Source organism: Macaca nemestrina, unplaced genomic scaffold (assembly GCF_043159975.1).
Source record: "Macaca nemestrina isolate mMacNem1 unplaced genomic scaffold, mMacNem.hap1 Scaffold_122, whole genome shotgun sequence".
NCBI lineage: Eukaryota > Metazoa > Chordata > Mammalia > Primates > Cercopithecidae > Macaca > Macaca nemestrina.
Genome location: NW_027257605.1, coordinates 81,873 through 107,076, shown reverse-complemented (window position 1 = coordinate 107,076; position 25,204 = coordinate 81,873). Strand labels below are relative to the sequence as shown.

Below are 25,204 nucleotides of genomic sequence, written 5' to 3'. Positions count from 1 at the left end.
AAAAAAAGATTTCTGGCAAAGAGATAAACATTAATTATATAACAATCCAAAATGCCTCTGGGAAAAATGATGTCATCCAATTAGTTCTTTGAAGTGTTACAAATGCAGCTGAGTTTTAATAGTAATTTCTCCATAATTATCAAAAGAGTCTTTAAAAATCTTAGTGCTGAAATAACTATAAATGGATATAATACGCAAAGCAGAAGAGTTAACATTTGGGGTAGGATTTTGGCCCATATTTTTAACATATGCATAGTTATTCACCTAGTTGAAGCTTATCCCTCTCCTCCTAGGCTCTTCAAGACTGATTTTCAAACATAGACTGGCTTTTGGTACATGAAGGCAGCTTTAAAAGATGTCAGGATCAGGCCGGGCACAGTGGCTGAAGCCTGTAATCCCAGTATTTTAGGAGGGCAAGGTGGGCCGATCATTTGAGGCAAGGAGTTCGAGACCAGCCTGACCAATATGGCAAAACCCAGCCTATATTAAATATTTTTGTAATTAGCCAAGCGTGGTGGCACACACCTATAATCCCAGCTACTTGGGAGGCTGAGGCAGGGAGAACTGCTTGAAGCCAGGAGGCAGAGGTTGCAGTGAGCCAAGATCGCACCACTGCACTCCAGCTTGGGCGACAAAGAGAGACGGTCTCAAACTAGAACTTAGCCCTCAGGAAAAGCATTGAGCACCCCCCACCCAAACCAACCCAAGGAATCACATGGCAATGGTTATCATCTGATTTCGACAAATAAAGTTCTGTTCTCCCCTCTGAACACAATGGTAAACACCTGCCATCAGCCCACAGAAACTCCCAGGACCCAGTAACACTGGACTAGCAAGATCAATGGGCCACGTATGCAGGGTTCAGCAGCAGAAAGTCATGGCACCGAGAATGGTGTGTGCTCAAACCAGATTCCTTGCTTTCGGGGTGAAGGGGCTTCCCGGGAAAATCTAGTCCAGTGGGATGGTTTCCACTTCCACCATGAGGAGGAAATGGGGGGTTTCCTGAGGGCACTGACAGGACCTGGGTCTCTGCCCCTTTGTCCTCTGTCCTGTTATGGGATGAGGGTGGGCTGAAGGCAGGTTTCCCCTACATCTTCCGGGCAGGAGAGATGGAGCTGACAAGTGGACGACGCTTTTTCCAAAACATTCCCATGTTTATAACCTGTTATCAACCTGTTTTCCCTGGAGATCAGTGAAGCAGCATCATTGATTCTCTTCCATTAGGGACAACCCGGTGTTACGGGAGGCAAGAGACGACATGCGAGCTGGTCTGAGTCAGTCACTTGTGTCTGGTCCCCAGCGTGGTCGTCTATCAAATGGGTGGCCCCACAGACCAGTGACTTTGAACCAGAGTTCCATGGAGGTTGCCCAAGGACAGGGAGGGGGAAGAGGGGGGAAGAGGGGGAAGAGGAGGAAGAGGAGGGAGGAGGTAGAGGAGGGAGGAGGAAAGGGAGGAAGGAAGGAAGAAGGGGAGGAAGGAAGGAAGAAGGGGAGGAAGGAAGGAAGAAGGGGAGAGGAAGGAAGGAAGAAGGGGAGGAAGGAAGGAAGAAGGGGAGAGGAAGGAAGGAAGAAGGGAAAGGGAAGGAAGAAGGGGAGGGGCGGAAGAGGAGTGTGGAGGGAGGAGTGTGGAGGGAGGAGTGTGGAGGGAGCACTGTGGAGGGAGCACTGTGGAGGGAGCAGTGTGGAAGGAGGAGCAGAAGGGGGGTTCTCTGAGGAGGAGGGCCAAGTTTTTGAGGTGTCTTGGAGTCAGAGGTGGCAGTGGCTTGGGCTCTAGGCCCTCTGTTGCATAGTTTTAGGCTTTAACTATTTATATTTGTGGACTCTTTAAAAGATTTAATTTGAAGGAAACCGGAGTTGGGGATACCTTGCTTCTAAAACACAATTTCTCAAGCCTGAGACTAAGTGCTAGGCATTGCTCATTCTGTTACAATCATTTCCTCCTATTTAAAATCAGCCACACACCCCCAATCTCTCTTCAGGGCAAACATCTTTTCCGAGGATCTCAAACAGCAGAGCGAGCGGCCCGTGACCCCAGCCGTGGGCACGAGGAGTGAAGAGGAGACGTGTGGAGAGGGCTGCTGATGACATGAGAGGTAGAGGCCCGGCACCTCCCTCTAGGGGCTGTGCTCCTCCAGGCCTAAAGGACATCCTCGCCTCTGGGGTGAACAAGCAGCACAAACTATCAACACTTATTCCAAAAGAACAGGAAGAAAATTCAAACGAAGTTAATACAGTTACCCCAACACAACACTGCAGCAGCCCAGAAACAGGAGGGCCAGTGAGCCTGAGGTGGGCGGTTCCAATAGCAGGACAGCGACGTTGGCATTAGGGCTTTTCGGCAAAGAAAAAAAAAGACACAAAAGGTAACATGGGCCACCCATTATTTCCTGCCAGTGGAAAGACACCCACAGGCCCCCAGATGCCAACGGCCCCTTGGGAACGAGCTCAAGCAGCACTTCAGGTCTTCGCACGAGCAGGCACGTGGTGTCCTCAGTACCCCCGCCTGTGACACACACACCACACTTGACTCCCATACCTGAGGGTCCAGGGGAATGGCGGGAAGTTCTCGGGGGACCGGGCATCCTGTGAGGGCACTGCATGACTATGTACCTCAGAGGGGTCCCTGGGCAGGTGCTCTCTCTCCAAAGGATGAACTGGATCCTGACCACACCCAGATTGCGCTGGCCTCCAAGCCGAGCGCCAACATCTCACATCCAAAGGGATGCACAGATGCCTGCTGCACGTGGAGCCAAAGCCCCTCGCAGAGCTCAGGACGAACCCAGTGTCCAGGCCTGGGGCCGTCACCAGCCAGGAGAGGTGTCCGGGGCACTTCCCAGCGATGGCCACAAGAAGAAACAACTCAGGACAAAGCCAGTGTCCAGCCCCAGGGCCGTCACCAGCCTGGAGAGGCGTCTGGGGCATTTCCCAGCGATGGCCATGGGAAGTAACAACTCAGGCCCATCAGGGGCTTCCTCACTATACGGGTGTTAGAAGTAGAGACAGAGGTTCAGGTCTAGTGGCACAAACAGCGACGGATCCCATGGAAATGTGGGCGTGGCCCCTCCATCCCAACAGCCTGCATGGCTACTCCATTCTGCTCCCATCACATACATCCCCACACAGCCAAGCCCCTTCTCCTTTCCCCCACTGGATTCATCAAATCAAACCTCGCTGTCCTTGGCAAATGTACCATTAATTTACTTACTGCCCAGTAAAAAAGCACACTTCCAGTTAACATGACACCCCCGCTACGATAGAACAGCCTTAATTCAGACATGACGCAGAGGAACAGAGGGAGGAGGGGTCGAGGGCCGTCCTGGAAACGGCAGCTGTTTTCTGGGGAAAGTCTCCCTCCCACCCGAGCCCGACACTCGTGCCACACTATCCCCATGGTGTCTGAAAACTCCATGAAGACAGGCTCACTCTGACCCCTTCACACCCACAACGCCAAAGAGGAGCAGGTGTTCAGGAAAAGTCTCCTGCTAGTGCTGAAGACAGGAATAATCCCTCGTGGTGCCCAGAATGTCAGGAGAAAACAAGGCACCATGTGGACGCCTTCCAGGTGAATTCTGGAATGACTCTGCCGAATGCCAGTCATCCTTTTACAGAACAAAACCAATACCGGAAAACATGTGTCACCAGCAGAGAGATGGTCCTTTTGATGGCTTACCAACACACCTACGTTACGCTGAATTTATCTCAAGCCACCCTCTCTGTGCTAATGTAAAAAGTCTCCTTTATTAACCAGTAGCCTTTTTCATCTGGTGCTTTATTAACAAGCAAGACGGTCCTGTAACACTCAGGCATTGTTGAAAACGTCAAATGGAAGCCTAGAAACCTCTTCCGTGCAGCTTCACTGCAAAGTATTTTGACGTGAGCCAAATCATGCTATTCCTACATCTCCACAGGAAACTCAAGGCTTCATCAAGGAAACGCAGCATGATTTCTGCTAGGCACAGAAATTGGTGGGGTGGGCGTGGGGTTGAGGGAACATTACATAGAAAGCACAATGCGATAATCACCTGTATGAGAGCCACACTGGCCGGCAAGCCCCGGTCGGCTCGGTCTCTACACAGTCACAGACGTGAGGCCTGGAGGGCAGACACCTGGCACTGCTGACTACCCCAAGGTCGTGGCCTCTGCCCCTTCTCTGCTGCTCATCAGTTCCAAGCTTCTGGCAACACCGCCTGCTGCCCCCACTGCCTCATCGACTCTTCGTGAAAAGCAAATGTTGCCAGGATAGCTTATGAGTACATTTGCCAGGAAAGCAGCTCCGATTGATGCTGAAACCCCGTTCTCACACCCCTGGCAGCTCCCTTGCCCCCGATGTGTACATGCTTGCAGCTCTGACCTTGCTCAGTGTCCACACAGGCTCTGTCCACTGGAGAGCCAAAGGCAGACTCAATGTTGAGTCAGAAATACACAAAGAGGGTGACGGTTACAAACTGCCTGCCTGCCCCTCAAAACACAGGTTGAAATCCTCAGCCTCAATGTGATGCTGTCAGGTGGTCTTTGGGAGGTAATGAGTTCCCGAGGCTGGAGACCCTTGAATGGGATTTGTGCCTCAGAAAGGGGCCCAGCAAATCCCTCACCCTCCCATTGTGTCAGGGCCAGAGAGAAGGTGTGTGCCAACCAGGAAAGAGCCCACACCAGAATTCACCCGTGCGGCACCCTGATCCTGCCTTCCAGCCGCTAGAACTGTGAGAAACAAATTCCTGTTGTTCATAAGCCGCTCAGTCAATGGTGTTTCGTTACAGCAGCCTGAGCTGCCTGAGATGACGATGCTCACCGCCCTACAGAAACGGCTACTCCCCTCTCCCAGAAAGAGGGGTTTAATTAAAATCCCTGTCTCTCCTCGCGGCCACCACAGATCCCACTCCCCCACCCTGTAAGCCAGCAATTGTTAGGATTAAAGGAAAATGAGGATCCTTTTAGACCAGCCCCTCCATATCGGTCTGAAGCCTGTAACTTTGCCCACTTCCACGGTGGCCGTGTCACTGCATTGCCCATGTCAGCTCTGTGTCTGCACCGGGTCCCAGGCTCTGCACAGACTCCTCTAGCTGCCCATCAGCACAGCCATTTCCCCTTCTGCTTTGCAGGTTGTCCTTCAATATCCAACCCCCACCCCTCTGCAACCCAAGGCCTTCCGATCCAGGCATTCGGGGTGGGCTCAGCCATGTACTGCCGTCCTTGACTCAAGTAAACCAGGCCCAAGGCGTTGGCACCAATGATCTACTGGCTGTGGGGTCTGCACAGCTACTAGCTGCCCCAGCCACACCAGGGCCCGGGAGGGGAGGCAGAGGAACCTGTGAAGTTGCCAACAGCCATATGGGAACAGGGACCCCTGGGATGAGGAGGATGCCATGGAAGGAAATTCAGAGAAAGAAAGAGCCCCAAGGCTGGACGGGTCATGCCCAAAGCCTACACTGCTGAATTTTCCAGGTTTCTGAACTCAATCGCTGACCCACACAGCACATGTTTCCTGAGTGCTGACCCCGCGTGGCATTGGATACGGCAATAAAGTAGGACCCCCACCTCCCCCATCCCCGACACATACACAGGGCCTCCGTCCTGGCGGGAAATCAGGCCTGGGGGCCCAGTTGACACCGCGAGCCAGGGAAGGGGGCCATTTCAGACGGATAGTGGGTGCAGCCTTGCCAAAGCCCAGCAGTCACCTGCACTGCCACAGCCAGGCTGAGTCCAGATCAGCCGCACAGAAACCTGACCCTCTCAAGGGCACGCCTGAGCTCATTAGGGACAGACACCGTCTCCTGCTGATCTCCAACACTTTCTCTGCATGTCTAGTTACAAACGGACGACGCAGTCTCGGAAGCACAGCTGTGACTCTGGAGACAGATCCCAGGCCTCCCCCTGCTCCTCTCCGTGGTGCCATTGATGGGGAGGGGCCGGTATGGCCGCGAGGTCGCATACCCACAGCCATACCACGCAGGCCTTCGACGATTATTTCTGCCAAAGAACCCTGCTGCGTCTTGGAGCACACCATGGTGGGCGGGAAGCTCCACCCGGAGAAACAGCGATGCTTCTCCCCAGAGCCAACGGAGGGCACCCCCCACCGTGCATTCAGCAGATTACTTACATTCTAGAAAACATCTGGGTTAACGGGGAACAGTAAAATGAAAAGGACACACTAGAAAGGTTAGAAGGCTGTGTGAAGTCTCAGGAGGTCCAAAGGTTTCTTAACCAAGACTGCTGCGGTCAACGAGCTTACAGGGAAAGTTTCCACACGGGCCTTCAACAAGCAACGCTCAGCAGGGAGGAGCCACGTTCTGGGCAGAACCTCAGAACAAGAACATCGGACACCGCAAAGTCACATCAGAGCCAACAGCAACTGAAATACAGCCCTCTCCTAAGATGTGTGCGTCACCTGCAGAAAGTCACCACACATTAAGATGGGGAAAGAAAAGGATAAGGTTAGAAACAAATTTGAAGTAATTTCTGCATACGTAATATTTCTACATCCACTGGTTTTCTTTCTGGGAGTAACAACTTTTACATGAGATGCACATCCCCGTTGGAAGGAGTTTGGGTTTTCCGTGGGCAGAGTCAAGGGCTCTCCAAGAAATGTGAACCTTTTCTCACTCACTGAGCCGCGTGCCCTGAGGCCGTCCTGGCCTGCCTGAGCACCTCCCTGGCTCTGCCTCCAGCCAGCTCCTTCCAGCACTCACCCCGCTGCTCCCAGAGCCTGCACTGGCCCAGGATCTCCTCTTCTGCTGCTGTCAATCTTCCACTTTAGGGTAAATAAGTTGGAAACTAGAAAGTTATAAGACCCCTTAGCTTTTTAAAAATTTGTCTTCTCAGAAAACAATACTAATTCTACTTCCATGGTTTAATATGTTGCCCCCATCTGCATGTTCATGGATATGTGTTTTTATATATTTTTTGATCAGTACTTATAAAAGCATGCACTGTTGCTACATTCAGTTTAATTACATTTGATGTAAGAAGTTTTAATTTCAGTGAATTCAGGCACTCAAAATTTAAGCCCTCTGACATCTATTAATCAAATGGGAAAATGACAGGTAGATATTACAAAAATCAAGAGAAGTGTTTAATGTAAATCCTGAACTTTCAAATATTTCCACAAATGTAATGTATACATTAGTACATCACCTTGAGCATTTTCACAACTCTTTGCACTCAAATTCCATTCTTAACTTTTATAGATAAATCGACATCCATATGTGATTTTAAGCAGCTCTTAAAAACAATCAGAAATGTTGCGGGCAAATCCCACCGAGCAGCAAATAACGGAACTGTACCCAACAACCCAGGTACCTCTCCCTGAGGCATCTGGAACTTGAGCATTACAAGCAGCCTTTGGTTTCTGAGGCACCCGAGAGTGGGGACTCCCAACTCCCCAAGTCTAAGAAGGCCTCAGCGATAAGGAAAACTGGTCAAAAAGTCATCCCTGCCGGCTCCCTGCGCCATGGGCTCCTCCCTGCCCGCCCTCAGCCACGTGCTTACAAGATCTCACTTCCTCTCTGTCCCGCAAAGCCTGACTCCTGATTCCAGCCCTGCCGCTTACTGGGATGTGGCCATGGACGTCAACTGCACCTGTAAGGGGAGAAGCCTGTCAGGATACAGGATCCTGGCCATCCTGGCAGTGCTCAAGCTGATACTGTAACTTGGTAGTGAGTTACTTAATGCAAAGGTTTAACTTTGAAAAATTTAGATACATGTATTCTAAAAGGGAAATTCTGAACGTAGAACACAGGCCACACCCTCACACTGATGTTGTCTGGCCAGCACTTTTTTGTTTGCCTTTTCAATAGACGTTTTTAAAAGCAGTTTTCCGTTCATAGCAAAATCAAGAGGAAAGTACAGAGTCCTCACATATCCTTTCCCAGCACAGGCACAGCCTCCATCATTCTCCTGCCCTCACCAGACCAGCATGTCTCTACGACCGACAGACCCGCATCAACAACGGCACCACCACCCACAGTCCACAGCTCACACGAGGACTCGGCCTGCTGCTGCTCACTCTGTGGGTTTCACAGACGTGGAACGGCATGGATCCCCCATGAAAGCCCCACCTGGAGTTGCTGCCCCACCCTACACACCCCCTATGCTCCTCCCATTCATCTCTCCCCTCCCCAACCCCTGACAGCCGCTGATTGTTTTACTGTTTCCACAGCTTTGCCTTTTCCAGACTGTGCTGTGGTTGGACTCAGACAGCAGGCAGCCTTTCCAGATTGGAGTCTCACTTAGCAACATGCGTTTATGATCCTTCTGTGTATTTTCATGGCTTAGGGGTCCAGTTCTTTTTAGTGCTGAATAATATCCCAGTATCTGACATACCACAGTTTATCCATTCACCTACTGAAGGGCATCTTGGTTGCTTTCTAGTTTTGGCAATTATAAAGCTGCTGTCAATGTCTGTGTGCACATTTCCGCATGGAAGTAAGCTTTCAGCTCCTCCGAGTAAACGGCCAGGACTGTGATTGCTTCTGTGGTCGGAGAGCTTAGTTCCACGGAAAACCGCCATGCTGCCTCCCACAGGAGCTGCCCCACTTCCCCCAGCGATGAGTGAGGGTCCTGATGCCCACACACCCACCAGCACGTGGTGGTGTCGGAGTTCAGGTTTTGGCCAGGCCGATGGGTGCACAGTGACGCCTCGCCCTATGACATAAGACGCGGGCCATCTTTCCACGTGTAGATTTGCCATCTGTGTATCTTCTTTGTTGGGGTATCTGTCCAGGTCTTTGGTCCATTTTTAATCAGGTTGTTCATTTTCTTGTTGAGTTTTGAGAGTTCCTTGCACGGTTTGGATAACAGCCTTTATCAGATGAGTCTTTTACAGATGCGTTCTCCCCGTCTGTGGCCTCCCCTCTCATGCTCCTGAGACAATGTTTTTTATTTTAAAAAACACTTCAGACAGAAGATGGACCTCCCAGCCCACCACGGTTCTCAGTTTGGCCGTGGTCACCACCCTCCCAGCCCTGGTTCCCACCTTTTCACGATCTGCTGGTCCTATGGGTGTCAACCCATACCAAGTCCCTAACATATCTCCAATGATGGCAACGTCAAAGCTGGCAGTTTGCAGGTAGGAAGGAGCTGATGGAGGCCGGAGCAGAATGTGAAGGCCAGCGGATTCATCCCTCGGGGACCGGCAGGCCTCTCAGATATCCCCCTGGGTCACCTCCCAAATGAAGTACCTGCTTTGGCCGTGAGCAGGAAGCAGGACCTGGCCCAGATCTCAGCATATTTGACCTGGCACGGCATTTACAGGTGAGCCTCCATAACCGGAAACTCGACTCTCTGGGGAGAATGCATTTTCATTATCAAGGCTTTTAGGCTTTTAATTAAGAAACCAAAGAGCAGTGCCTGGAGTGAGGATGCAGGGACTCTGGGTGACCCACACGCTCGTTTCCACCTGGCACAAAGGACCCTGGAGTGAGGGTACAGTGCCTGCTCTGAGTCACCAGCACACTCATCATTTCTACATAAAGAACCCTGTGAGCCTGTCCCAGGACTTTTTAGCCTAGACCTAAAAATTCAGAGCTCAGGAAACCTTCATCATTTTAGGAACCTGAGGGGTGGGCCAGGGGGATCTCACAGAGTGTGGTGCTGTCTATGGGGTCAGCAAAGTACAGCTGGGGCTTCCCGCAAGCACTTCAGGGAGGCCGTGCACTGGCCCGAGGCTGGTTCCGCCTCCTATCCTCGGTTCTCATGCCCAACCGTGAGGGGAGCCCCCCGCTTCAGGAGCGCTCCCTGGCTCCAGGCCCTAACGTCCATGTCCAGGCCCCTGGTAGGGCAGCTTCTACCCCAGGGAGGCTGGGACTGGAGACAGCCTGGAGCTCTAGGCAATCCTGGCAACCACATGTTTCCCGAAGTGGCTGCAGACAAACTCCTGCTTCCAAAACCTGGCACGGGCTGTGTGAGGCCTGGAACGCGGGAGGCGCGTTTCGCAGGGTCCCTGCTCACATACAAAAGCAAGGCTAAGAGCAGATAAATTATTTAATTACCCTCTCATGGTTATCAAGTCAAGTCATAGTCTCTTAGACTTATGTGTGACTAGAAGTATACACATTATGGAAGTGTATATAAATGTGAATACAGATATGCTTATTTTCCTTTTATATACCTTACATGTATGTGTATACGTGCATATGTATAAAACATGGAAGAAAAAACCATACTTAAGATTTCAAATCTCAGTCACAAAGATCTCAGAAGCAAATTATTATTCTTTAACAAAGATGTAACATTTTACATTCTTACAAACAAAATGTTCTCTATTAGCATTTTATTTTAAAAACTAAGAATGCATTGCACTCTCTGTTTCAATTTTTAACTCAGCTCACAAAGGTCCCTGTACAAAGACCTCCGTGCCACGGCAAGGATGGCGGTGGTCACACCTGTGTCCATTTATCCTCTCTACATCTAGGCTCCTCTCCCTGAGGCAACAGCACCTCCGAAGTCACAGCCTGGCCTCCCATCTCTCCCCCGTCCCGGGCTTTTTGGCATGTTGGTCTGCTGCACACACCTCAGCAAATACTGCTGATTAGCCAGAATCGCCCAGAAATCTCTTAACCTTGATTCTGGTTGCTTTTGTAATTTGTAATATCTGTACTTCTGGTGTGATTTGAGAAACAACAAATTTTAAAATTAGAGAAGATGTGGTTTTTATTCTCTCCTTTCTACTTGCAACCTTGAAAATTCAAGTAGTAGCAAGGGTTTGTTGAAAGTAACTTCCACCAAAGAGAACCTATTACAAAGGTACTACAGAGTGTCAAATAACCACATAGATGTAAAATAGAGATGCAGACACAGATATAAAATCCAATGGTTAAACCAAACTGAGAAATGCTTGCCAGTTTGATAGGACTTCTAAAACTTGACATAAATGTTGGCTGAGGGATACAAGATGTTATGAGATGAGTGAGATGCTTGGCCTAGAACCACAGGCTCTCTCCTCTTTACAGCAGAAAATCCGTAAGGAAGTCAAATCTGAAAGAACCAGGTACCATTGAATGGCATACTCAGCCATCCTTCCCCATTCCTGGGCCAGGTGCGGTGAGTGCAGCCAGTCGTTCACCAACACCCATCATCCATCCTCAAGGCTACGGCTACACTTTACTCCCAGGCTCCCTGCCATTATGTAACTTAGGTAAATCACGGCCACTCTCACCTTAAGCCTCCCCTGCCAGCATGGCAATCACCCAGTCCCAACCACAGCAAGGACAGCCATGTCCCTGGGAATGCAGAGCAGGGGTCGGGAAGAAACCTGGATCTCTGAATACCTCATGGAGCAGTCACCAGCCTGGAACATCCTCCCTGACGGCTTTGCAAGAGAGAAGAACTCCTTGGTTCCTCAAGCTACAGTACTGCAGAGTCTCAGGTCACAGCATCCTTACCTACCCTCGTCAGGAACCGTTCATGCTCATCAAGACATGAGAACAAAACTGCAGTGGCACAGTCACACTCAATGCAGACCACCTGCCGCTCACATTCATCGGATTAACACCAAAAGGCCACCTTGGTGGATATCCTGGATGTGGACACTTGGCGGCTTTTTGCTGGAGACGCGCTTTGTACATTTATCGCACGACCATCTTGGCGTCAGGAGGGGCTGTGCAGATGGCAGCTGTGCACGTCACAGGGAGTCTCACTTGCTGGACTCTCAGCCAGCTCCCACTATCAGTGCCCGCAGAGTCCTCTCCTCCGGGAGCACGTGCTTGGACGCCACAGTAGCCTGTGGATCCACACAACAGCACTGTGTGCCCCAGGAGCTTAGAAAGTACCACTGCATCAATGCCTCCACAGGTGAGGCCGGGGGCAGAAGCCAACCTCAAGCAGTTACGGTCCTCCGTGGGGCTGGCGTCCAGGCAGGAAGGCGGCTCAGCGGCTCTCCTCTCACTGTGAAAAATTCCTAGGTCCCCACATGAACAGAACCCTAAATAACACGCAACAAACAACAGGAACGAGAACACGACCAGCAGCTTCTGAGAAGAGCAAGCTGGACTGATCATGAGACACCTGACGGGGACGGTGCCAGAGCCCCTCCCGGTAACCTGTGAGGGCAGCGCTGCCAGCATCTCCCTAAAACCAGCCCAAGTCAAGTTAGACTTGAGGCTTTCCAGGAGTGGGTAGATCCATTCAATCCCACAGTCTGAACCTTCCAGGCCGTGTCTCATGGCCCTCATCTCACATATGGGAACCCGGACGCTGCACCATAAACACAGCCCCAAGCCCTCGTTCCTTCTTCAACACCACACCCCAGTACAGTAAACACTTAGGATCTGGGCATTCACGTAAAATACTGCTTAACTAAAACTTCTGATTTAGAACATGTTTAATTCCTACTCACAGAGCTGAAAGTGTTTTGTCCTAGAAGGCGGTAGCTGTAACTTAGCATGAGAGAAGAAGGGTTCAGAGTGGTGCCAAGTATTAAATATTCCTCTAAATCTATTCACCAGATCGCCATGCTATTGTCACCTGCTTCATTTTCTGTCCTTAAAAGACATAATAGTTACTTTTCAAAATAGACAACCTGTTTTACTGATGCTTAGCTATAAAGTAGCGAGCTATGTATCCAAAAGGGAGATATGGGGAAACAGAAAATGTCCACAAGCAATCGGGTGGGGAGGGGGGCAGTTGCAGCAGCACCTGGCTCTGTTGCGTTGTGAGCCAGCCACGTGGGATGGACAGCTCACTTAGCCACTGAAATTATATCATCTAAGATTTTGTTGCAGTTACTTTGACAAATTCTCCCTCCTGCTATGAAGAGTAAGGTTTGAGGGGTTTTTTTGTGTTTTTTTTTTTTTTGACTTGGAGTCTCGCTATGTCACCCAGGCCGGAGTACAGTATTACAATCATGGCTCATCGCGGCCTTGACTTTCTGGCTCAAGCAATCCTCCCGCCTCAGCCTTCCAAGCAGCTGGGACCCATAGGCGAGTTTGATTTCTTTGCTAACGAATTCCTAATTCATCTCGCAGTGGGCCTATCAAGGCCATATGCCCGGACGTCCACCTTACCGACCGTCCGTGTGGTCTCTAAAGTGGATGCACTCCGGTTGCCCGGGCTCTGCACGCGATGCTGAGTCTCCAAGTCTGCCGCTGTATAAGGGACTGACAGCCCCGAGCGTCTCGACCTGCCACCATGAGCCGGGCTTTATTCCACAGGGCAACTCTGCTTCCCGTGATGAGATGCAGCACGTGAGCACAGATCAAAGGGCATCAGCAACTAACCCATTCCCCTGGTACTAAGTAGAGGACCAAGAGTTTAGTTCCTTACTTATTTACTACGGGCTTGATTCAAAACAGCTTTCTGGGATCCTGGGGACAAACATCTCCAACTGGTGAGAATTCTGGCTTTAGTAACGGAAGAATCACCTAATGCCCATTTTGTAACTGCTGTTCTCATCAGAACTTGAGGCCAAAGAGAAAAATAAAAGGGGGAGGCTAAGATCGTGACACCCCAGTTTGCACAAGGCCAACCAGCCTGCTTGAGGGGGTGAAAGGAGTAGGATTTTTAAACAGCTGAGTTTTAAAAACATGGCTGTAGGCTGGGCGCACTGGCTCACGTCTATAAGCCCAGCACTTTGGGAGGCCGAGGTGGGAGGATTGCTTGAGGCCAGGAGTTCAAGACTGGCTTGAGTAACACAGCAATACCCTATCTCTTTAAAAAGAAAAAAAAAAGGTTATTAAAATAGTAATAAAAAGTTTAATACAATAAATTACTATATCAACATGGCACCCCCAGCTGTCAGAGGAGGTACAATCTCTGTGGCTATGATGAGATCTGGAGAGAAATGTAACTGGCATCATAGGGAAGGTCAACCCCAAAGCCCCACGGCAGTACTCCTGTAAAGTGTGTTAACCAGCATGAAGTCTCCTCCACAATCAGAAGCCTGGTTTAGAGGAACGCTGTCCACGGGACCTGGGTGGACTCCAGACGCTGGCTGACCAGACAACCCCCCCCCCGGACCCTGCCGGCAGCCCCAACTGGACAGAATGACCTCGTGAGTGTCCTTTCCCGCCACAAGCTGCAGACCTTGAGCCAGTCCTGGCTGTGACTGAGGCTGCGCATAAACATCTGCACCCAACAGCTCACCTTTGTATATGACACGCCCAGTCCACTTCATTTCAAATGTTACGCTCGCCCCAAGGCGAACATGGATGTTACAGGTTAACTCACTGCATGTGTGCTAGACTTTCCCTGTAAGTGTTCAGACATTGCACGAACCGGATGAACAAACCCCACTTTCCCTGTAAACGTTCAGACATTCCTTGAGCCCGATGAACACACACAGCCAACAAACCCCGGAACGTGTAACGCCGCGGCCTCCTCTCCTCCTGAGGGGCGTGTGCTTACAGCTCCCCCAAGACCACATTTCCCAAAGCACAGAGTGTTACTCTGAAAATAAAACCTCCTTTTTCCTTCCTCTGTACATCTCGTGGTCATGTTAACAACTATTGCTACAAATGCAGAGAAATGGGGTATCATCCGTGCTGCTCACCGAATTCCTAGCACCAAAGCTTCAGGGCCCCCCAGTCTGAAGGAAGCTTCTATCGCCCTAAAGCCAACTCTGGAGACGAAGGCCGAGCTGGGGAAAGGCTGTGTCACCGCAAATCCACACCACGGGGCCCTCTGCAGTTGTGTGTAACTAACTCTTGGCCTGTCCTGGGGTTTGGGGAAATCAGAGCGTACGCAAGCAGATACCGTACGCTCTGCCATGGGACCGTGAAGTCTGCGGAACCTCAGAGGAACATGGAGACAAACGGTGGCACGATTCTCACAGGCCGAGCCTCGATGGGCGCCCGTGTCAAGAACACAGACACGCCGGGAGGGACAGCAGATGCAGTCAACGCCTGCAGCCCCAGCACACGGCAGCGTCCAAGTGTGGGGGTCTCTGGCCAGGCTCCACCACAATTGCCATATTCTGTGGCAAAATTTTAAAAATAGGTTTTAACTAGTTATAACTCTAACTTGTTTTACACATAAACAGAACACAGGGTACCAACAGGCTCCAAAATACTTCACCTAGAACCAAGTCTAGAATGCAGATGGCTGCTGCTCCGAGTGTGACAAGTCCCCTTGTAGTGTCATAAATCCTAGATCTAGGTGACTAAGTGCTCTTCCTAAACCAGACAGCACCCTGAGGCTCTGAGGGCACCCTCTGTCCCCAGGCCAGTCCATCAGCCCCGGCAGAAGCTGCTAGAGTAAGAGCCTGTGGATTTGTATTGGACGGATGCAAACCAGGCAAAGTCACAGGGGCTCGTTCTGGAAGCCCATCCGTTTACCCACTCATGCCATGGAGAGCCGTTCCCCCAACTCCACACCCGCAGTCATGCTGAACCACAGCAACTGGCTTTTAGGCCTTCAAGCCACTCCTTCTCACCGCTGGACAGACCCTTCTCACACCGTGAGGCCCAGAGTAGCCTTAACAGGTGGTCCCAGCAGAACTGGCCACTGCATGAATTGATACTTTGTGTGTGGGGGGGTGGTTGTTCTTCTGTCACTCAGGCACAGTGCACCATAAGTACAGTGGTGCTATCATGGTTCACTGCAGCCTCAACCTGCCAGGCTTGGGTGAACCTCCAGCCTCAGCTTCCGAGTAGCTGGGCCCACAGGTATACATCACCACTCCTATTTAATTTTTTGTAGAGTCAGGGTCTTGCTATGTTCCCCAGGCTGGTCTCGAATTCCTGGGCTCAAAAGTGAACTGCCCACCTCAGTCTCCCAAGGTGCTGGGATGACAGGTGTGAGTCACTATGCCCAGCCTAGAATTGGTTTTTCTTAAACCTGAGTTTGACACATGAACCCCACTTACATAGATATCAGCACACTCTCACAGCTCGAGAGTTTTTCTGAATCTCGATTCTGTCCGTTCAAGATCAATATCTAAGAAAGGGTGAGAACTGACCCTCCCTCCGTGAAGCCTAAGGGCAAATGCAGCAGTATCTCAGTGTATGAGGAGACAAAGTAAGAAGGTGGAAAATACACACTGAAATTCTAGTGCTAGAATCATAATCACCAACACTTTAAGAGGCAATCTGCTTTCCAAAACATGTAGCTGCTGGATTAACTTCAAAGTCACCAGATTCCACAGGCAGTAGCTCACAGGGGCACAGCTTTCTAAGGCCGCACAGCCTGGGGCAGCGTAACAGCCTCAGGGCAAAGCAAACTAAACAAAGGCTTGGTTCTCTCAAGGAGGAATGTGCTCAAGTCCTTCCAAATAGATTCTTCTTCTAAGTAAGTTAGATGCCTCCTACAATACTGTTTCCAGTGCCAGTGTGTTCAGAAACATGAAGTTGAAACTACATCTCAGGACCCCAAAATCACTACGATAAAGGGACGTCATAGTGAGGAAGAGCTTAGAGCAAACCTGCCTCCCATGCTCTTCCGAACAGAGACAGCTACTGGGGGGAGGAGGAAAAAAAGCCACGTACCTCCCTCACAACCGATCCACAAGGAAATTCCTCATGGACAGAGGAGAGAATTCAAAGTCCCCATCTGCACACGGAGATAAATGCGGATCTGGCTGCTTCCTCTGGAAAGGTACACCAGAAACACATTTGTCTGATCTACCTGTGACCTGGAAACCCATCCCTGCTTGGAGCCGTGCCTCCCTTCCTGGACCGAACCAACGTACATCTCATATATATTGATGTCTCACGTCTCCCTAAAATGTGTAAGACCAAGTTGTGTCCCAAACACCTTGGACACATGTCCAGGACTTCCTGAGGCTGTTGCAGTGTGTCCTCAACCCCGCCTGAGGCTGTGTCTTTCACCTTGGGAAAATGAACTCTCTATGGGCCGAGAACCGTCTCAGAGATCCTTCTGGTTTACAGGAAGCATTCTTTCCTGCGAGTATATCAATGAAATCATGTGGAATTACAAAATGCCACTTTAGTAAAGGCCAAAGGAATTAGGATTCGATGTGCTTAAAAAACAACACAAAAATAACGTTCTATTTGTCAATGGACCATGAAGCCCACACCCCCTTTTGCAGTGAAGATGTCAAACGGGACGAGAGGCCCCTCCTGCGGATGCTACCCTCTGACCCCACTTCCCAGAGTCCAGTTTCCTGCTGCTCAGGGAACAGCAACCCCAGCTTCACGGGGCTCAGGCCTCCAAACCCAACTCCCACCCATGCTGGAGAATCACCCCAGGGACTAGCAAACTGGCAGGTGCAACTCTCACCTCATCCCCTTAAAGGGGAAAAGGCACCTTCCCGCTCCTCTTCCTGCTGGTGGGAACAGGGTCAGGAGCTGGAGGGTCAGGAGTCGGGCGGCAGAACGGAAGCAGCCTGGGTCCCTGCTAGTCAGAGTTGGCAAATGCCAACCATCCCCGACATTCACTTTGCAAATAAATCCTTCTCTTTTGTCAGGTCCCTGGTTATAAGTTTGCACCCATAACTTAAAAAGAAAAAAAAAAAAAAAACCTCAGGTAAAAAATCGGTGTTTGGCTGACGGTATTTCAATTATCTTGGGGCCTTGGGTCAAATGACGGCAAAACAGGAAACTGAACGCTGTTATTCAGAAAACTACCTTCCAGCGCCGTCTACCCTCCCAGGCTATCACCTTATGGTTGTTTGTCTGCTAGATGATTAACAATAACTGCTCTGAAAACCTAGGTGTACAGAACAGACAAGAAGTCAGCTCGGGTTGAGGGGAAGCAGGATAAGACCCCCTTCCCCGCAGGATGGTGGAAGAGGAGGAACCTTCAGCACCTGGGTTTTCAGGATGCTGGATCTCTCAGAGCATCTCTCACAGCTCAAGTACAGCCAGACCCTCCTCTGACACAGCCTGTTCAGACGAAGGTGGCACCTGCCCTAGAGACCCACAGCCCTGTGCGGGGCTCAGCTGGAGCTGAACTTTCCTCCCTTGGTAAGCGTCAGGGCCAGGGGTGGGGAGAGGAGAGAAGCAGCAGGCCTGAGGGGCACTGTGGAAACTCCATGCCGCGCTAACTCTCATCTGATGTGCTCCGGCCAAAGCCACGCTTCTCGGAGGGAGTTTCCCTTCACACATCCGGAAATCATCAACATCTAGTCTCCCCACAGAACAGATCCTTCCCCAGGAGGCAGATGCTTGGCTGTAACACGGGGTAATGAGTGGCGCGCCTTCGTGCCCATTCTGTAGTGTTTCCTGTTACCTATTTTACCTTAAGCTACAAATGATTCCCGTTTACACGGGACACAGTGACACAGACAGCAAAACACATGAGATTCAGTGTGATTCCACACCCGTCACTGCTGACCTCAAGTGCTTTGTTCGTTTTGCTTCTAGAGTTTGTACTCTCTCCCGGGGTTCCAGGCCTGTGGATTCAACCAACCATAGATCAAGATTTTTTTTTAATGTGTTTGTACTAAGCATTCAGACTTTATTATTCATTAAACAACTACTCGCATGGCATGTGCATGGTATAGCTGTTACGAGCAACCCTGACATGACTGTCTGCAGGAGGATGTGCATATGTCATATGCAAACACGATGCCATTTTATTGCAGGGACCTGAGTGCCCACAGACCTTGGATTCCATAGGCAGTCCTGCAGCCCACCCCCATGGGCACTGTGGAATGGCTATAATAGAAAATATAGAGGTTTTAAACCAGTTATATACTAAATCTAATTGTTTGTTAAGAAATTACCGTGTATCACTTGTATTATTTGGAAGTCCTTCCTGGCCCAGAGACTTGACATGTTCTTATCTTTTTGTCCACGGATCTAGCCATTCCAGTAAGCTTATTGAACACAAATCAATTTTACAATTAAATTCTTACAGGAATCACACTCAATCTGTAAGCTGCTTTGGTTTTTAAAGTGAAATAACCAATAGTTTTGCAAACCAGCTATATCACAGAATAGGATAAAGCAGCCCCATGACATGCAAAAACATGGGGTTTCAAAGCTAACCAGTATAAAACACGTTACAAACCCCTAAATATGAAAACGTTTTACACCACAACAGATATTCCAGAAAAAAACAGGATGTTCAAAAAAGCCCTTTGCAGAAAAGCACTTTCCCCTTCATTTTTCACACGGTTTCCAGAAGCTTGTGTTTGGCGATGACCATGAACCAGAAGTAGCGTCCGCTGCAACTACTGCCACCGCAACACAGAATATTAAGGCGTTAAAAAAAAGGACACAGCATATTTCCTATTGTTGAGAACAGGTAGAGTGTTATAAAAATGAGAGTGTTCTAAAGTCAACAATGTTCAAATTCTAGGTCTCCCGCAGACATTAGACGGTAACCGCCAAAGCTTATGTACCTGGCAACGTTCAAGGAGACCAAGTTCAGAGCTGTCACAATGCAGCACCATCCTCACGCGATTATCTCAGGCGGGTTTGAGGGCAAGTGCCCCCGTCACAGCGGGAAAGCTGCCCAGCCCAGCACTTCCTGAGATCACAGACCTTCGCCTTCCCACGTCTTCAATAGTTCCTTTACACCGGGAACCAGACAACAAAACCTAAAACACTTCCTCAAATCTCAAGACAGTCTTTAGAGCTCTTTTCCTTCCCCTTCTCTTACTGAAAAAGCCTATTTTGTAAGCAACCTGTAGTGCTTCCCAGAGCTGGGGCGGGAGGAGAGCTGGTGTTGGGTAGACCGAGTTTCAAGCGTGGGGAGACCAGGAAGTTCTGGAGATGGATGGCGGTGATCGTGGCACCACAGTGTGAACACACTTAATGCCTCCAAACCATACACTTAAAAATAGAGTGCTATGTAATTTTACCGCAATCAACACACTGAGAAAACTCATCTATAATTACTGTCATTTCCAATATCTTGCACCCTGTAAGTTGCATTTGCTTTTGGAAATCCTCAGAGCAATCTTGAAAGACTAATACCCTAATCATCTCTGAAACGCAGGCAAAGTCGTTCAAGGGTTTGGTTATAGGAAAGTAGCTGGAAAGCAAAGCGCCCGTTAGACATGGCAGCCGTGGTAGCACAAACACATGGTAGGAAGATGGTGGTCATGCTACACACAGATGGGAAGGGTGTGGGGAGCCACAGCACCGGATACTCGGGAGGCACCTGGGCAGGAGCTGAGAATGTACCAAACGCGTTCGATCATGCAACATTCACGGACCGTGAGTCCAGCCACCGCCACTGACATCCACTGTGGCCGGGGTGTCCTCTGCCACAGAGATACACACCCTGCCAAGGATAGTGTACAGATTAAACGTCAAAGCACAGACATGCTCAGGTCCCGCTGTTCACATAGAAGCAAACACAACACATTTCCCAGACCCCAGCAGCATGACTCTCCACTTGACTGCAACCCGGTCCCATTTATTCTCGAACCCATCTCTCCCGGACCCCACAGCATGACTCTCCACCTGACTGCACCCCATCCTGTGCATCCTTGCATCTGTGTCTCGGCCCTCACTCACTCCCTCACTTCCTCGTTGGGTCAGGAACCAAAAGTCCACTGTGTCCCTGGTGCACTGAGCTTTGTCAGGGGCCTCTGGGCCGCATGCTGGGACACGCAACTAGGAACTCCCAGTGCACACGTTGGTCTCCTGCAAGACGCTTGGCTCTTATGTGCGGGAGCCGGGAGCCGGCACCCACCCCTACAATTGACTGCACTCTTAGAAAAGTCACAGAAGGCCCCTCACCAACCCAGCAGCACCCTGAGGCCACATCCCACTTGCCTGCTGGCTCCTGAGCCTCCCACCCTGTGATGACTCGCTCCTTCAGTTCCCCGCCTTGAATCCACTGGTTCCTCTCCTCATGGGCCTCTTTCCTGTCGTCTTCCTGTCATTTTCCTGTCAGCAAGCACATTTCCTGTCATTTCCCTGAAATGACATATTTCCTGTCATTTTCCTGTCAGCAAGCACATGTATCCAGCCTGACCTTGCTGATGTGCTCCAGCTGGCCCTGGACTCGAACCGCGCTGCTGCGGCTTTCCATCAGTGTGACATCTGCGAGTTACCTCCTGGGAAATGCCAGGTGATGGTAACATCAACCAAGAGGCACCGCTGAGAAGCAGAACGCATGGTGCGGTGCCCAGAACGTCACGTCCTTGAACAGACGCTCCGTGTCTTCTCCTCTTCTGCCAGAGCTTCACTGTAGGAAGGCGGCCATTCTTCCAGTGCTGCTACTTCCAACACCGGGGAAAGCAAGCTTCAGAAATGAACGGTGTCAAAGAGGCAGGACCCACCAGCGGCCGGACGACCGCAGCCCCAGCATTCCCCAGTCACCATGGCTGACAGCCCAGGCTCCAGAAATGCACAGCTTCAACCTTAGGAGAAAAAACCCTCCCAAGCCAACTATTATTTTCAACAATGGGATTGGGGAGTGGGGCGTTCTAACCCTGCCTCTCTCAACAGCACAGATCATCAGATCCCAGTTCTTATAGGATTGGGGAGTGTGGGGGGATGGTTCTAATCCTGCCCCCCTTCATAAAAAAGAACTGGGATCTGATGATCTGTGCTAGGTCAGTACTTTGCTTCCGCCACATGCAGTCATCCTCAGCACCAGGAAAAGTCAGAAGCATTGAGTGATGATACCAATACCAACACGTGCGGTTCTGACAGCTCCGGTAACTCGCTGCACAGATACAACACAACAGCAGTGAGATCCACGGACATCACCAGTCTTCCCAACGACTGTGTTCCTGAATCTTCTGCGTTCGGAATAACGGTCTTCTTTGCCAGGGCTGAGCCATGCTTCCCTGTTGCCTGTCCTCTGCCTTCACCAGCTTCGTGCACGTTTCCGGGCAAGTGTTTGTGCAGGTGCTATCACTTATTTCCACAGCAAGAATATACACAGACACCAGACAGAAATGGGCAACCCCATTAGGAGCTGTGCAGAGAGATCTAACTCATCAGATGTGCCAAATTTCTGTTGCCATAGAAATTTAACTAAACTAACGTTGCTATGACCTCATCTCTTACTGTGCCACTAAAGATCATCCGGGTAAGAGGAGTGTGCCTCTGCATAGCATGTAGCTCACGTTTACATGTCGGTTTTCCCTGAATATGGTTATGAGAGATAGAAATCAGTAAGATGGGGTGTAACATCTAGTGTAGGATCGTTGTGTCTCCTAGGCTCACACACTTCCTTTAAGATCCTCAGAATATGAAGTTTAACTCTGTCGACGTGAGTTACATAGTAACTTGTTTTGGATACTGTCTCTTTCACCATCTAAATATCAACACCAAAGAAGTTCTTGAGTTCCTTTTTAAATTGAAAGGAATTTACAAACCATAAAAGCCCCAATATTAAAGGATACAATTCAGTCTTTTTAGCACATTCTCAAAGCTGCACATCAACCACTAGTATGTAATTCTGAGACTTTTTCACCATGGGCCAAAGAAACCTTGAACCCATTAAGAGTCAGCACCTGCTCCTTCCTTCCGCCAGCACCTGGCAATCGCCAGCCGACTTCCGTTTCTCTGGATTTGCCCATTCTGGACATCTGTTGTGAGAAGAATCGTACAGTGCATGACCTTTGGCGTGACCTTCGGTGCTGACATCTTTCACGTCCAAGGTGAGTGGAATCTCACAGTGAGTGACCTGTTGACAGACACCTGGACTGTTTCTACTACTACAAATAATGCTGCTCTGAAGATTCTTGCATAAGATTTTTTTTTTTGTTTGTAAAAATGTTTTCAATTTTCTTGGGCATATGCCTAGGAGTGAAATTCCTGGGTCGTATGGTGATTTCATGCATAACTTTTCTGAGGAACTGCCAGACTTTTCCAAATCAACTGTACCATTTTACTTCCCTTCCCACTAGCAATATATCAAGATTTCAGTTTTCCCAAATTCACCACCAAGTCACTGTCCAATACTGGGATTTTACCCATCCAGTGGTTGTGAAGTGGTATCTCAGTGGTTTTGATTTCCATTTCTAAGATGACGAATTCTGCTAAACATCTCACGTGCTTTTTAAGGCATTTATATGTCTTTCTCTGGAGAATGTCTATTCAAATCCTTTTTCCATTTTTAAATTGGATTTTTATTAAGAGCTTTAAAATATATTCTTGATATCAGGTCCTTATCGTGATAATGTATCCTGTTCTGTGGGTTGTCTTTTTACTTTAATAGTATCCTCTGAAATGAACATTTTTAATTTTGATACCGTCTTTTTCCCTTCAGTTGCTTGTTATAGCTTTAGACGCCTCAGCCAAGGAAACATTGCCTAATCCAACCTAACAGTTTCTCGAGGATTCTCCCCTGAAGGTGTCATGGGCTGAACTGTCCCATTCCCCGCCCCCCAAGATTCCATGTTAAAGTCACAACCCCAGAAACTTAAAATGTCACTGTATTTAGATACAGGGCCTTAGCTTGGTAATTTAGGTCCCATAAGATCTTAAGAGTAGGGCCTGATCCAGTATGACTGGTGTTCTTTTAAGATAATTTAGACACAGTCCTTAGTGCTCCATGCACATAAGAGAAACCTGTGAAGACGCAGAGAAGACGCCATCTACACAGCATGGGGTGAGGCCCCAGAGAATCCAACCTTGCCCCCACCTTGATCCCAGGCTTCCAGTCTCCAGGAAAAAGGAAATAAGATGCTATTGTCTAAGTCGCACGGTCTGTGGTGTCCGTTATGGTACCCAGCAGACTGACAGAATGGGTCTCAGTCAGCTCCTTACGTTGGATTCATGTTGAGCTTTGCTTGTACGGTGAGGAAGGGTCCAGTCCATCCTTTTCCATGTGGATACCCAAGTTGTCCCGGCACCACTGAGTTGTGAAAGGCAAAAAGTAAAGCATCCCTTACCGTCCTTTCTCCATCAACAGATTAGAAGATACACTGAAGAATCGTGGACAATTTTGTCAGTTTAAGCCAGTGGTTTTCAAACTTTTGGGTCTCAGGAACCCTTTGCACTTTATTAAAGAGCACAAAAAAGCTTTCTCATCAAGCCGGGAGTGGTGGCTGCTCATGCCTGTAATCCCAGCACTTTGGGAGGCAGAGGCAGGTGGATCACTTGAGGTCAGGAGTTCGAGACCGGCCTGGCCAACATGGTGAAACCCCGTCTCTACTAAAAATACAAAAATTAGCCTGGCATGGTGCCGAACACCTGTAGTACCAGCTACTAGGGAGGCTGAGGCAGGAGAATCGTTTGAACTCAGGAGGCAGAGGTTGAAGTGAGCTGAGGTCACACCACCGCACTCCGGCCTGCGTGGCAGAGCAAGACTCCGTCTCAAAAAAAAAAAAAAAAAAGTAACAATTTAGTTTATTTTACAAGGATAAAGTCATTACATCTTAACACAGTCTTAAAGAAGAAACCATTTTCCAAAATAAGCAGCAGCGTGGCAACAGTTTGTGGTGCTGTGAAAACACCTAACATCTCTGCACCTCAGACAGCAGGGTTCTCATGCCTGCATCTGCGTTCAGTGGGCTGTAGAACCGTGACTGAAGTTTATGAAGAAAGTCCAACCCCATACTGATATACAATTAGGAAGCGGTATTTTCACTGTGTTTTCAGATCACTTTAGTTATTCTCTGCTGCCAAATGTAACAAGTGGCACTTCCGTACAGGCTGTCTGCAACACAGTCTGTGCTCTGCTCGTTGGACCTTTCTGCCCCAATTCCTTCTAAGTCAACTGGTCCGTCTTGCACTTGAATGGCTTTTACCAGCACACGATTTTGTAATCACACATTGGTTAGATAACACTAATTCAGAGTTATGAGCAGCTTCCACATTTCGTTATATGTAAAAAACCAAACCAAACCAAACCAAACCAAACCAAACCAAACCGCATCAATATCATTAATCACATGAGAAAGTGGTAGACACAAGATTTTTATATTTTAATATTCGCTGGAAAGCTCAAATGTCTATCATTGGGAATAATGTAAGGTACTTTCCTTGAGATGAAAGTCATTTTGTTCATTTTTCAGGCCACACCTGCAAATACCTCCATCTGAAGTGGCATCTTTTGTAAGTCATTCTTTATATAAAGGCGGCCGTTAGTGGAAGAAGTGGTTCTGCAGGTTCATAGTTCAGAGGCACCAGTGCTCTCCCAAGAGATAACCATAAAATCCGCAGAAGACGCACCTGTGCACACTTCCTGTTTCTCACTCAGAACATTCCAGAAGGAACCCTGAATCCCAATGCCACAGCGGGACTGAAGTTTGCTCTCACCCACACAATACACCCAGGGAGATCCCCCAGCCCCCACCCCGAGGCCCCAGCCTTGGTCCTCTGTCTGGTCTAGGAGGGCTCCTGCAGCTCCAGCCTAACAGGGAACAGAAGGCACCCACATGTCAGAAAGCCCTTCC

At 49.4% G+C, this 25,204-nt stretch overlaps 1 protein-coding gene across 18 annotated transcripts in view; it reads right to left on the bottom strand.

The window, feature by feature from the left end:
* Window positions 1-25,204, bottom strand: part of LOC139361271 (disco-interacting protein 2 homolog C-like) — a 170,529-nt gene that overhangs the window by 71,587 nt on the left and 73,738 nt on the right. Inside the window, exon 1 of one of the 18 annotated variants that reach the window (XM_071089855.1) lies at window positions 7,486-7,574. The exons of the other annotated variants lie outside the window; for them this stretch is intronic. The gene's annotated coding sequence lies outside the window, so the exon portion shown is untranslated. Of the gene's footprint in view, window positions 1-7,485; window positions 7,575-25,204 lie in introns of those variants that run through there. 18 annotated transcript variants of the gene reach the window in all.